This window comes from Palaemon carinicauda, chromosome 3, assembly GCF_036898095.1.
Source record: "Palaemon carinicauda isolate YSFRI2023 chromosome 3, ASM3689809v2, whole genome shotgun sequence".
Classification (NCBI taxonomy): domain Eukaryota; kingdom Metazoa; phylum Arthropoda; class Malacostraca; order Decapoda; family Palaemonidae; genus Palaemon; species Palaemon carinicauda.
The window spans coordinates 14377007-14390366 of record NC_090727.1 but is presented as its reverse complement, the minus strand read 5'-3'; the positions used below and the strand labels follow the sequence as shown (position 1 = coordinate 14390366).

Here is a 13360-nt window from a genome sequence, read left to right as displayed (position 1 = left end):
GGCAATCCTGATATATAGCCAGATCTTCATGAAGCTTTCACTGGGAATTTTTGTTTAACTCTGACTCGAAATATACACATAGGGTAAAGGAAACTTTACAGCAAGTACAAGGACAACTATTTCATGGTATTATATTTGTGAAACGCATCAGGACGCTCATTCCATGCTTTTTACGTCTTTACAAACATCTGACTTATATCGGCTACAAATTTACTTTATATTCATGGTTAATTAATAAAATTTTGGCTACTGTACTTCTAAGCATGTAATTAGCTCCTGCAAATACAATCGTCCTCAGAATCACAGGTGGGGAGGTAAAGAACATTCACTTCATAAATAGATTCAATTGAATTTTCAAATTTCATTTTTTTTTTGTCTTGCTCTAATAAACACTAGCTGTGAACTTTGTAAGTCTGTCCTTATCAGATCAAAATTCCTTACAGTTGTGTTTTATTTTGATGCAAACTATACGTCGTTGATTATACATAGACTAGCTTTAATTGATCAAATAATCTTCACTTGATCAGTAAATAAAGCTATACTCATTACATTCCTTTTAGACACTAGCAAGAATGCAATTGACGATATAACTTTTGTCTTGAGTACACTTGGCATATCCTGTTATTCAGTCTCCTGGGGGATCTTTGACTTCAATCCAAGGATGTCATCTGAAATACATCTTGTTCAGCTCGCATAGGACTTGCTGCTTGTCCTCACATCTTCCGACAATTTCTAGCCGTCCTTTATCTTGGCGAGTGATGGGTTCGTGTAATTTACATAACCCCATAAAAGAGAGCTGACTTTGTAAGCTTGCAGTTGTCCCAAGACGACAATGCCTTACCAAGGCAAAAGTAAAGCGATGTCACTTTTAAAGAGAGTTTATTTTCCATCTTGCATGATGAGCGTAGTCTTCAGACGTCTGTCTCCACAGAACTTTGTCTGCCTATTGCTGTAAAGGACTGAGCTTTGGTCATGGCACCCAAGTTGTTCCGGCCTCTTAATCTTCGCATCACAGGAGGTAGGTTTGCACTGGCATTGCTATCCAGTGAAGTATTCTGAAAGGAAAAACCCTGGTTAGTTTGAGAGGTAAAAGTTAGGAATACTGTAATTACATATAAACTGAGAGGTCATGGAGTTTTGAATATCTTACAGGAAGCTAAACATTGGGGCAATTTAGAATTTTGCAATTAGGGAAGAGGTTCTTGAGAATCACAGGTCAAAATGTCTGTGCACTGAATCTCAACTTTACTGAAAAATCTCTGTGGTCAGTAGTAGTGCCATTGCTGCTGAGAAAATGTAGACTTTATACACACACAAAATTGCAGTGCTCCTTTTGCATGTGAGCTTTGGTGCAATTTTGCACTGGCAGTACAACAGACCAGCATAAATTTTCTTTGATTTATTCTTATATCTATATCTAACAAAAAGAGGAGAAAGGGTTACATGCATTATGAGTACAGTATTGTCAGTTTTTCAAATTAATTTTGCCTAAAATATAAAAAAAGGGATTTATAGAAATACAATATACTGTACAAAGAAATGTTGATGCCACTAGTTTTTCACCTCGTTTAATTTTTATTTGATCTGGATTAGGGCTATAAGAGCAACAATAGCCTACTGAAAACTAACGGATGTGGTTGTCTTGCAATAAACAATGTTTTATACTTTACTGGTATATAAAAATGAAATCAAACAATGTAATACTATTGGGGAAAAAGTAATTGAAACCTTGTTCTCCAAAAACATCTATAATTCAACAGCAAACTGGAAATGCAAGTTTCCTGTCATCTACCTGTTCATTCGTGATAAATATTGCACTGTGTAATTTACATTTTGTTCATGACACTTTCATAAGTAAATTTCTCCTAAAAGTCATACAACTCCCTTTGGCCATGATTTTATGGTACACAAACCTTTAAAATTATTTCAATCACCAATACAATGAAGTACAGCACAATAGCTATTCAAAATCTGACAAAGAGCTGCACTAGAACATTGAAGCTCAATTACTAACAAATTCATTTAATTTCTAACCTCCCTAAAGCTGCATTTACTTTTAAACACATGGGACTTACCAGAAAAAATATATGTACAGTGCCTATACTGTAATTTCTAAAAAGGCAGCCATTTAAAATAGCTTCATGCTTTATCTACACTCCCAATTCTTTACCTTCATCTAACTGTTCAATCTGTCTTTACTTTTACTTCATAATACAACTGTAAGTTTTACACCCATAGGCCAAATTCATAAACCCAATACACTATTAAAATGCCAAAAGGTCTGCCAACACTAAAATTGGAAACCATTAAATTGTCTTGGATATTAAAATACATATTAATTAAATTTGTTCCGTATTTTCAAGCCTCTTAATTTACGAGTGGTTAATCACCAAAATGAAATGATAGCAGGGTGTATATATTCCAAAGACTTGCTTTACCAATCACTGGTAGGTTTTCTCCTTTATGATAGAGTACAGTAATGGGTCTGTATGTTGCAAAATTTAACTTGCACAAAATTGACTGTTTAAATGCAAACTTCATTACCTAACAAAAGTAAGTCAGAGTAGCTGGTTATGTACAAAGGGCTCAGAGAGGACTTTTAAAAGCTGCTTTGGCCAAGGCCAAGTAGAACCTTAAGGTTTGTGATTAACAAGGGATCATGACTTGAACAGAACCCTGTTAGTCAGGTAAGGGGTTATATTTTTTGGGGGGGCATATGTAGTTAGTCAATAAAATAAAAGCCCTGCTCACCAATAGGGAGGTAAGATATGGTTGTTTGTATACCCTAAATAACCAAGCCATGGTTCAGAAGTTGCCTTTATAGAGAGGAGGAGGATGGTGGATGTGACATTAATTTCTCTGGTTGAAACACTACTTGATCTATGGTCACTACAGGGAGAACAGAAAACAAATCCAAATTTTGTGCCTTAGAAATGTCCTCTAAAAAAAAAAAAAAAAAGAGATTAGGCTTTACACCATATAATAGTAATGAGGGTTTGAGATGAGATGAAGAGAGAACTGGGAAGAGCCTCTGACCACCAAGGAGGCAACCTAACAAATTTAGTAGTTGTCACTTACTAAACATACTGTGATCTTGCCTCAGAAATATAAACTTCTTTTATAAGGTATAACAAGCTGCCATAGCTTTACTGAAACCATGAAGGATTTATCCTCCTTCTGGTGGTCACCATGGCAAACAATGTATAAGATTCATTAATACAGATGTGGAAAGTTGAAAACCCATAAAAGAAACTCCTCTGAATATACAAAAGACATAAGAATTCAAATGCTTTCAGTACTGTACTTTCCAGCACCATATTAAATGAGAACTATGCAAAAAATGGAAAATTACTAAATTATCATTGTCAGTTAATAAGTGAATAAATTTGAGGTAAGCTCAAAAGAGATGTTTTCTTAGACATCATCATTGTTGGATAGGCAAGAGCCCATCCATACTGCTGTGGCTTAATCTAAATTCTAAATAAATCATCCATGTCAGTGGTTATTACATTAGTACAAGTTGCAATTGATGAAATATGAGATGGCTTGCTGTTTTTAAAACCTTGTTAGACTGGAGAAAAAGAGCTATGCAGGAAACTATCTACCTAAGCAGGCGATACACATAAAGCCATATTGTGTCTGTTTAATAAATGAAATTTCCAATTCCTGCTAAGCAACATCTTTTGTAGAGCTACTTTCTACTGAAGCATGACATGTGATAAGGTCTGCATCCTGAGCCTGAAGTGACTAATTTGTAACAGATTATGGTGTGACTTCTGCATGTGACATGAATTATACGAACAACTATTTGAAGAGGAGACAAAGTGCACAGTACATGAACTTGTAGAATGTGCAAAGTTAAAACAGTACTTATCAATTCATGCCATCAAGGACAGTGTCACAAACACCTAAGGAAGATGGATAATGGAAGAAATGAAGATGTGGCATGTAATACAATGCTATTATAATACTAAAAGCTGCGCTTCCTGTAAGAAGAGGCCTATAGTGTGCAAGTAGAAAAGAATAGACATCCACACATGTGGACGATACTTCCAAAACATAGATTACACTTGAGAGTAAGCAGTTTATGAGTGGAAGTAAGTTCCAAAACCCTTAGACAAATTTTCCAAAGGCTTCTGAAGATTTCCCTCCACCAAGCTATGAAGGGCAGAAGAGCAAACTCCTAAGCTTACTAAGGTTCAAAACAATAAGAGGTTTGCCTGTCTTTACTGAACTCTAATACTGCCTGGCCTTTGACTTTAATTCCAAAAGCATGTGGAAAGCAGAGAATAGGATTAAACCAAAATGAATAACTAGGTTTCTCAAGAGGCTTTAAAGCAATGATGGCACCACCTTTAAAAACATCGAAATGAAGAGCAATATATGTTTTCCAAGTAAAAAAAAAAAAACTTTAAAACAACTTTTCATTACTGAAAAGTAAGGAAAAAAAATAAAAGCATTTGCAGTATATCTAAGTGTTACTACACCTATGCTTAGGTCTGACATGATTTATATAATATAATTAACAAATAATACAGTGAAAACACAACATTCACTATCACTCCACAAAGATTTTTAATTACGGTGCTAATTATTATCAAATGAAACTGATAGAAAACTACATAACTTAAACCATCTAAAATACATTTAGCAGAATGAGAAACTAGGCTGAAGACATAAAAGCAAAGGCAATGATAAAAAAAAAAAGAAGAGTAAATTAAACAAGGTTATTGTGAATGTATAAAACTGTAAGCATAAAGGACACAACATTATAAGCTAAATGATCTAGGCATAAACAAACAGCCTTGAATGATGCAGGAGTTGAATGTAAATGCTAACTAAGGAAAATCAAAGATACCGTACATCAGGAGACTAAATGTTACAGTGTACAGTATGAGCAATAGAACACCATTAATTCCCAAATTACAGGTACTGTACAATAATTCGAGAATAAAATCCAAAAGTGGAGAGTATAAACTGGCTGGAGATAATTTTTTTCACAACAAAACAAGTACAGGAAAAAAAAAATTGTACTGTACTTGCAGTTAAAAGGAAACTTAATGCACTTGATCAAAACAACCAGAATTCCAAAGTTGAGAGAATGTATTGATCATAATAAGAAGACTGCAATTGAATATCTAATGAATCATGGTACTGTATTACCAAAATGAAGCAATTCAGAGTACAAACTCTGGGGAGGGACAAAAGACACACCGATAATGACCAGTGGAAAATGGGACTACTACTGTTCTTGTTTGTCTCTGGAGATAGATTATGTTATCATGAAGTAATGGGTTTGTGCTATAACAAACTTTATGTAAAATATTACTTATACTGGATCTTTTTGGTAGTGTCATAATAATCAGAAATGTACACATATTTATATGAACCCTTACAAAATGCAATCTACATGCTAAACAAGCATCTAGATGATAATGAAAAGCAGTGAAACACTATACAGTATGTACAGTAGATAAAAATAAGATAAAAAATTACTTAACATATAATGTACATAAAAACTCATAAATATATTAAAAATAGATTAGAAACTTCAATGTATATGGGAGCAACATTTCCAAGTAAAATTGCAGCAGCTCTTACAATTATGAAAGACTTTCTTTATACTGCTCAGATTACAAAAATAAACAAATAAAAACATTCTTACAAAAATGAAAAAAAAAAAAAAACCATCCTCTACAGTACTTAGCCATGCAACACAACATCTTGACTGATTATACAGTACAGTACTGCATAGTACGTGCTCCAAAACAATGGTACATTAACTCCAAAAGCAAAATTACATGGCAAAAATAATAGAAATTCAATTGACAGAACATGATTCACTAGTTATGATCCTCCTACAGTATGTACTCATCAATTCATAATACATCTATCATTGATAGTGCTGACCGACTTGATTTTATATCCAAAACAAAGGCTACAGACATGTATAAATCATTTGGAAAAAAGGGAAAAATTAAGAGAATTTCTGTAAACAAATCAGGATGCTGGGAGGCTTCTGACATCCATATATGTATACAGGGTACACAAGAGCAATATTCCAGCAATAATAAAATACAATATCTATAAAACAATACAATAATCTCTATAGATATAATGTTAAAAAAGGGATTTTGCCAAAGGACAACAACCTGATGGCTTATATAATAAAAATTGCCGCCCAGTAACGAAGGTCGGCAAGCCATCTACGATACGTAACTTGATATCGGCCCTAAATATGAACCACAAGGGTTCTAAACGCTAAATAATGAATATCCACAATAAAACATATAAAAAATTTAATTAATAATAAAAATAATACACTTAGTAACACCGCGAGTGAAACTAAAAGCTCTCAAAACAGGAGTACCAACCGTAAGCGGAATCGAGCAAGACCAATATGATCGAAGAGAATAAACTCCTATAATTTAAATATTAAACGATCTAGATTGCTCAAAACACAGCAAAACATAGCTTGGTACTTAACTTAGACGGTGTCTCCTGGGAAACCGATGAAGAAGCCATAATCCAGTGAAAAATAGGCAAAACACGAGAGCACAAACAAGCGGGTTACCACACAGGCGTGCTAAAAAGGAGTTGGTTCTGAGCGGATGCAGAGTTGGTGGTGCCGAGTGAGGTTGAACGGCTCTCCTCTATTGGGGTCTTTGTCGTGGATGAATCTAAATAGTGCGGGACCTCTGGATTATACGCCCAATTCTATACCGACACCAATAGGTGAGCGAGCTAGTTAACCTAGCACTCCTTTACATTTTTTCTCTGGTATATTTAGCAGTAAATTACCTAAGAATAAGTGCTAATAGGAGCTTATTCACTGGCCGGCACAGGTTCAAGCCCAGAAATGTAACATAATACCTGTAGATAAATAGTTTCATACTATGAGCAAGTAACAAAGATAAATAAAAATAACTGGAAGGAATTACATCAGAATCTCATCACATGAGAGGGGTAAAATAGAAGAGTATTCTGGATGGCTATGTGGCTATGGACAAAATGCAAAACGTAAAAAGCATATAAATGATAAAAAGTGATATTAAAGTTGGGAAAGATGATACTAAAATCATTGAGGCAGTGTTTCTAAAATATTTTGACATTATAAATTAAATGCTAATTGGAGGATTTTGCTTATACTTGAAGCTAGCTAAAATGTCGACTATTATCCTGGAATCTAAAATTTCCTGTTTTCCCTCATCCTTGACCTCTCTAGTACTGTACTGAAGTGTCAGTGTATGTCAAGAATAATCGCTTAGGCAAGCCAATTTCAGCCTATAAAATGTACTCAACTCCTCTTGACCTCAATACTTAGTGGGGAGAGAAATGATATGTAATTCCATCTATTTCTATAAATATAACATGACAAATTCGTAGATAATTTGTATTTTTCCTAACTATACAAACCTTAGCTATTTACATGGAGTAATTACTTCGGCGTAGCTGAATGATGAGCCATAAGAATTTTAACGAGGGTTTACTACCCCACCGCTAGTTAGCGGGGGGTAGGGAGGGGTAGCTAGTTAACCCCTCCCCCCTCTCACACACACCGGTGATTGCTTCACTTTGTTTAGAAGTAGGACTTATCTCGGGGGACAGGGCTGGCGGGCAAATATGTGTAAATAGCTAAGGTTTGTATGTAGGAAAAATACAAATTATCTACGAATTTGTATTTGTTCCGTAACTGAAATACAAACCACGCTATTTACATGGGGTGACTCAACCCTTAGGTAGGGAGGCAAGTCCCTGCCATACTGGCTTTGGCTTGCCCGGGGACTCCACATTCGAGTGTGTAAGTACTCAAGAAATAAGGAGTCTCTGCTCCTCGCTAGCATGCTGTGAAACTGCTGCGGCCTACATAAGCTGTGTGTGAAGGTGAGGAAGTGACTCGTCCTAGGAAGTTGACCTGGAGTTCTTCAGATGGAAATCTAGGCTAGGACTCTCCCAATACCACCTCGTCAGGGTATGGGGACATAACAGTATTACACTTAATACTAGGAACACAAGGGAGCATGGTCTACCTGCAGTGGTTCGAGGTCAGCTGTGCAGAGAACCCAGGATGCTGCTTTCTCCAAGGGAGGAGAGGATGAAGAAAAGAATAAGGGCCACACAGATCTTTTCATTCACGCAGACTAAAACCGGGTAACAATGCCCTCAACCTTCTGCTACTTGTCCATTAAGGAGCCTGAGGTTAGACCAGCTGTTGGGCAGCCACCACAGGGCCGATAGAGAACGTATCGAGCCTCCTGTGTGTCACGTCTTGCAGGTAGTGGGCCGTGAAGGTGGTCTGACGCTTCCACACCCCAGCTTGAAGGACCTGCGTCACTGAATAATTTTTCTTGAAGGCCAGGGACGTAGCTATGCCCCTGACATCATGCACTCTACTGTAGGGCTACGTGACGGAGAAGGATCAGGATTCAAGGCCAGATGTATTACCTTGTGAATCCAGGCCGAGATAGTATTCCTGGTGACCCTCCTCTTCGTCTTCCCGGTGTTCACGAACAGGGCTTGCACCCGGGGACGAACTGCAGCTGTTCTTTTAAGATACAACCTCAGACTCCTCACTGGGCACGGTAGATGGTCTGGGTCATCTGTCACAGAACGGAGACTCGAAACCTGGAAAGAGTCGAACCTAGGGTCCGGCACTCCCGGATTATGAGTCTTGGCAACAAACTCAGGGACGAAGCTGAACGTTACCTCCCCTCATCCCCTTGAATGGGTGATGTCGTACGAGAGACCATGTAGTTCACCGACTCGCTTGGCCGAGGCCAATGCTAGCGAGAAAACCGTCTTCCAGGTAAGGTGGCGATCTGAAGCCTGGCGTAATGGTTCGTAGGGAGGTCTCTTCAGAGACCTGAGAACTCGAACCATGTTCCATGGAGGAGGTCTCACTTCCAACTGAGGGCAGGTAAGTTCATAACTCCGTATGAGAAGGGAAAGTTCCAGCGAGGAAGAAATGTCCATTCCTTTAAGCCTGAAGGCAAGACTTAAGGCTGAGCGATAGCCTTTCACTGCCGAGACTGAAAGGCGCATTTCCTCCCGCAAATACACGAGGAACTCCGCTATTGCTGGAATAGTGTCATCGAGGGGAGAGATACCCCTTCCACGACACCAACCACAGAAGACTCGCCACTTCGCCTGGTAGACCCCTGCGGATGACTTGCGCAGGTGACCAGACATCCTGTTCGCAACTTGTTGCGAAAATCCTCTCTCCGTGAGGAGATGCTGGATAGTCTCCAGGCGTGAAGTCGAAGCGAAGCTACAGCTTTGTGGAAGATGTTGGCGTGTGGTTGTTTGAGTAGCTCGTGACATGGAGGGAGTTCTCTCGGAACCTCCGTGAGGAGTTGATGAAGGTCCGGGAACCATTCTGCGTGATGCCATAGCGGAGCTATCAGGGTCATTGAAAGATTGACTGATATTCTGGTCTTGTTGAGCACTCTCCTCATCAGACAGAACGGGGGAAAGGCGTACACATCGATGTTGTCCCACCGTTGTTGGAAGGCATCCTGCCAGAGAGCCTTGGGGTCCGGGACTGGGGAGCAGTACAGCGGGAGCTTGAAGTTCAGCGCTGTAGCGAACAGATCCACCATCGGGGAACCCCACAAAGTCATGACTTTGTTGGCTACTTGAGGATCCAAAGACCACTCGGTACTCACTATCTGTGTCGCTCTGCTTAAGACTGTCAGTGAGCACATTCCTTTTGCCTGGAATGAAGCGAGCCGCTAGTGTGATAGAGTGGACTTCGGACCATCTCAGAATCTCTACTGCAAGATGGGATAGCTGTTCTGAAAAGGTACCTCCCTGATTGTTGATATAAGCCACCACTGTGGTGTTGTCGCTCATCACCACCACAGAGTGGCCCGCCAGGACTTGGTGGAACTTCTGAAGTGCCAGGAACACGGCCTTCATTTCTAGCAGGTTTATGTGAAGGTACTTTTCTGATTCTGACCACAGGCCTGAGGTCCTGTGGTTCAGAACATGGGCTCCCCACCCTTTCTTTGATGCGTCCGAGAACAACATCAAATCCGTGGGAAGGACAAGAAGATCCACTCCCTTTCGTAGGTTCTCATCCGCCACTCACCACTGGAGGTCTGTCCGTTCCGCAGGACCCACAGGGACCAAAGTGTCCGGGGAATCGTGACCTTGATTCCACCGGGACTTGAGTCGCCACTGGAGGGATCTCATTCTGAGGCGACCGTTGGGAACGAGACGGGCCAGGGAGGAGAGGTGGCGAAGGAGACGCAGCCATGTTTGGGCTGGGAGTTCTTCTCGATTGAGGAAAGGCCTTGCGACCTTCCTCGGCCTTGCTATCCTGTCGTCTGATGGGAAGGCTTTGTGGAGATTGGTGTCTATGACCATGCCTAGATATACCAGTTTCTGAGAGGGCTGCAGAGAGGACTTTCGAGATTTACCATGATCCCTAGATCCTGGCAAACTTCGAGGAGCTTGTCTCGGTGGCGAAGAAGGGTTGCCTCCGAATCCGCTAGGATCAGCCAGTCATCCAGATAACGAAGGAGACGGATGCCGATCCTGTGAGCCCACAATGATATCAGGGTGAACACTCTGGTGAACACCTGGGGGGCTGTGGAGAGACCGAAACACACTACCTTGAACTGGTAGATCTTGTTGTCTAGGCAAAATCTTAGGTACTTCCTTGAAGACGGATGGACTGGGATCTGGAACTACGCGTCCTTCAGGTCCAGTTTACACATGAAGTCTTGTGGTCTCACTGCAGGTCTGACCGTGTCTGCCGTCTCCATACTGAACAGAGTCTGTTTAACAAACCCGTTCAAGGTTGAGAGGTCGATGACTGGTCTCCAGCCTCCAGACGCCTTTCTTACAAGAAAGAGTCGACTGTAGAAGCCTGGGGACCCGTCTGCCACCTCTTGGAGAGTGTCCTTCTTCAACATGGTCTCGACTTCTGCCCGGAGGGCTTGCCCCCTTACCAATCCCATGGTAAGGGAGCTCAATGACACTGGATTTGCTGTCAGGGGAGGTAGAGAAGCTGTGAACGGGACGCGATAACCCTGAGCGATTATGGAAATCGTCCAGGTATTTGCCCCGAGTTGCTGCCACCTTGCCGCGCAACTTTGTAGGCATCCCCCCACTAGTGGACATGCAGGGGGACTGCCAACCCTAGCGTTTACGGCCTTGGCTGTTTCCTCTAGGGTTCTTGCCTCTCCTGGAGGACTTCTTGCTCCTTCTGCTCTTGGCAGGAAAGGGCTTAGACACCTTCGGCTTTGCTGCTGTCGTCTTCTTTGTGTCCTTAGCAGGACGGGGCTGTTGGGCCGCTGGAGGTTTGTAGGGCCTCGATGTCAGGGCCCTATGGATGAGGGAATCCTGGTTGGACTTCCTCCATCTCTCAGTGGTAAGCTCCACGTCCTTAGGCTCAAACAAACTCTTACCGAGCACGGAAGAGTGTCTGAGCCTGCTAACATCCGAACTGGGAACCTTCTGGTGGAATCTCTCAGCCTCTGCGTCCCGTCGTTTGAGAATCGTATTGGCCCACAAGCTTGAGACTTGGTGGGCCAGAAACTCGATGGTTCGCGTGCCTGAGCAAGAAAGTCTCCAGTGTCTTCCTGGTGCTTTCTTTGGAGAGGTCCTCAGACCGCACCAGGATGCCCAGAGACCCCAGCCAGATGTCAAGCCACGAAGTTGCCTGCATGGCACACTTAGCGACCTTCTCCTGGCTTAGGATCTCAGTAGCTGAGTAGGACACGTGCCGGTTGGAGTCTCTCTCTAGAGGGACTCCCACGGTGAGTTCTTCCACGGAGTGATGAATAGGAAGACCCAAACAAGACTCCTCAAGGATCTCAAAGTACCTCCTCTGATGGACTCAAGGAGGAGGGAGGAGCTTGTTACCGGCGCTGGATCTACTGGAGGAGGCAAGCTCAGAGAGCTGGTCCTCGACCTTGTCCCTGGCACTCTTCATCCCCTGAGACCAGGGGAAAGCTGCACTGGCCCTAGAGGGTTTCTGGGTGCCGTAGACACGGTCCAAGACCGTGTCCTTACCCTAACAAGGAGGAATCTCTGGGTCTGGAATCCCATTGAGGTTCCTCATGAGGGTCAGGACTTGCCAGAACGCTTGTTCTGACTCTTGGTGTTCTCCTCCTGAAGGACTGGCAGCAAAGTCTCCTGTCCCCAGTGGCTCTTCCTGGGGGGACACGTGGACATCCTTGGAAGGTCTAGCTGGCTCATGTCTGATCCTTGTTGACAACTTGGGAATTGTCTTAAGAGTCCTTCGGTTCCCTCCTGGGAGGGATACAGGACTCGAGTAACGATGGGTGCAGGCTCTTTTCCACCCCTGGACGAGAAAACTTCTCAGGGAGAGGCGGAGTTTCCCCCATTGGTGCGATGGGGGAACGGTCCGGCTCGTCCAACTCTCCTGAGGATGGGTAATCCTCATCCGCAGGGGAGGGAGAGAAAGTCTGGGGGGGGGGGCAAGGAGCCTTGCGCAAGGATCTGCGAGGAGACAGAATAGTCCTAGGAGGTGTTTCCACAGAAGGAACTCATCTCTTCCTCTTCAGGGGGGAGGAAGCCGCCACTTATTTGCGACCCACTTCAGAGAGGACGGGCTTCATAGCCTGTATGAGAGCTCTGACCAGGGTCCCGAACCAGGGCTACTGGCTGACAGTCGCGCTGTCGGACACTCCCTCTGGAGGGAAGGGGATCGTTCGATCCCTTGGAGCAGTCGACAAATGAGGGTCCGCCTGAAAAGCTGAAACAAAAGTGTCCTTAGACCTGTCCGGGAACCGCCCCTCCTCCGGCGAGCGCGCTGTTCTGCGCTTGCAGGGAGGGGAACGAGACGATGACTTGTCCGCCTGGCGACGATCGCGCTGGAGGTCGTGCGATGGGCCCTGGCCAGAATCGCGCGCCATAGGAATCTCGCGCAGGCGCGAGGGCGCGTAGTAGGCGATGCCACAGGCGCGGGCGCGCGTAGGAGATGGCGAGGGCGTGTGGCGCGCAGGAGCTGGATCGTGAGGAGGCTGGATACGAGGGCGCGCAGCATCCTGATGCGGCACTGACGGGCGCGAGAGAGCAGTGGTGCGTGGGCACGTGTCCGGAAGAACCGGGCGAGCGCGCAGGTTCAGGATAGCTCGAGGGTGGGTTCGCGCGTTGGCGCTGACCCGTGAGAACAGGCATATCAACCTGTGGGCGCACTGGGCGCGCATGGCGAGCATCAGGATGTGGGCGCACTGGTGTGCACTGCTGCGGTGGGCGAGCAAATGTGGGCGCGCAGGGGAACCCTGGCGCGTAATAGGAACAGGGGCGTGCACGCGCGCAGGTGAGCGCTGTGGCGCTAAGACTGGAACAGCAGCAGCAGCAGCATGAGGGCGCACAGGTTGAACCT

At 43.4% G+C, this 13360-nt stretch overlaps 1 long non-coding RNA gene across 1 annotated transcript in view; it reads right to left on the bottom strand.

Moving 5' to 3' along the window:
- Positions 1 to 115: 115 nt before the first annotated feature.
- LOC137638209 (uncharacterized) overlaps positions 116 to 13360 on the bottom strand; it is a 36908-nt gene continuing 23663 nt past the window's right edge. Inside the window, exon 2 of the long non-coding RNA XR_011043886.1 lies at positions 116 to 1055. This is a non-coding gene — a long non-coding RNA (uncharacterized lncRNA). The remainder of the gene's footprint in view (positions 1056 to 13360) is intronic.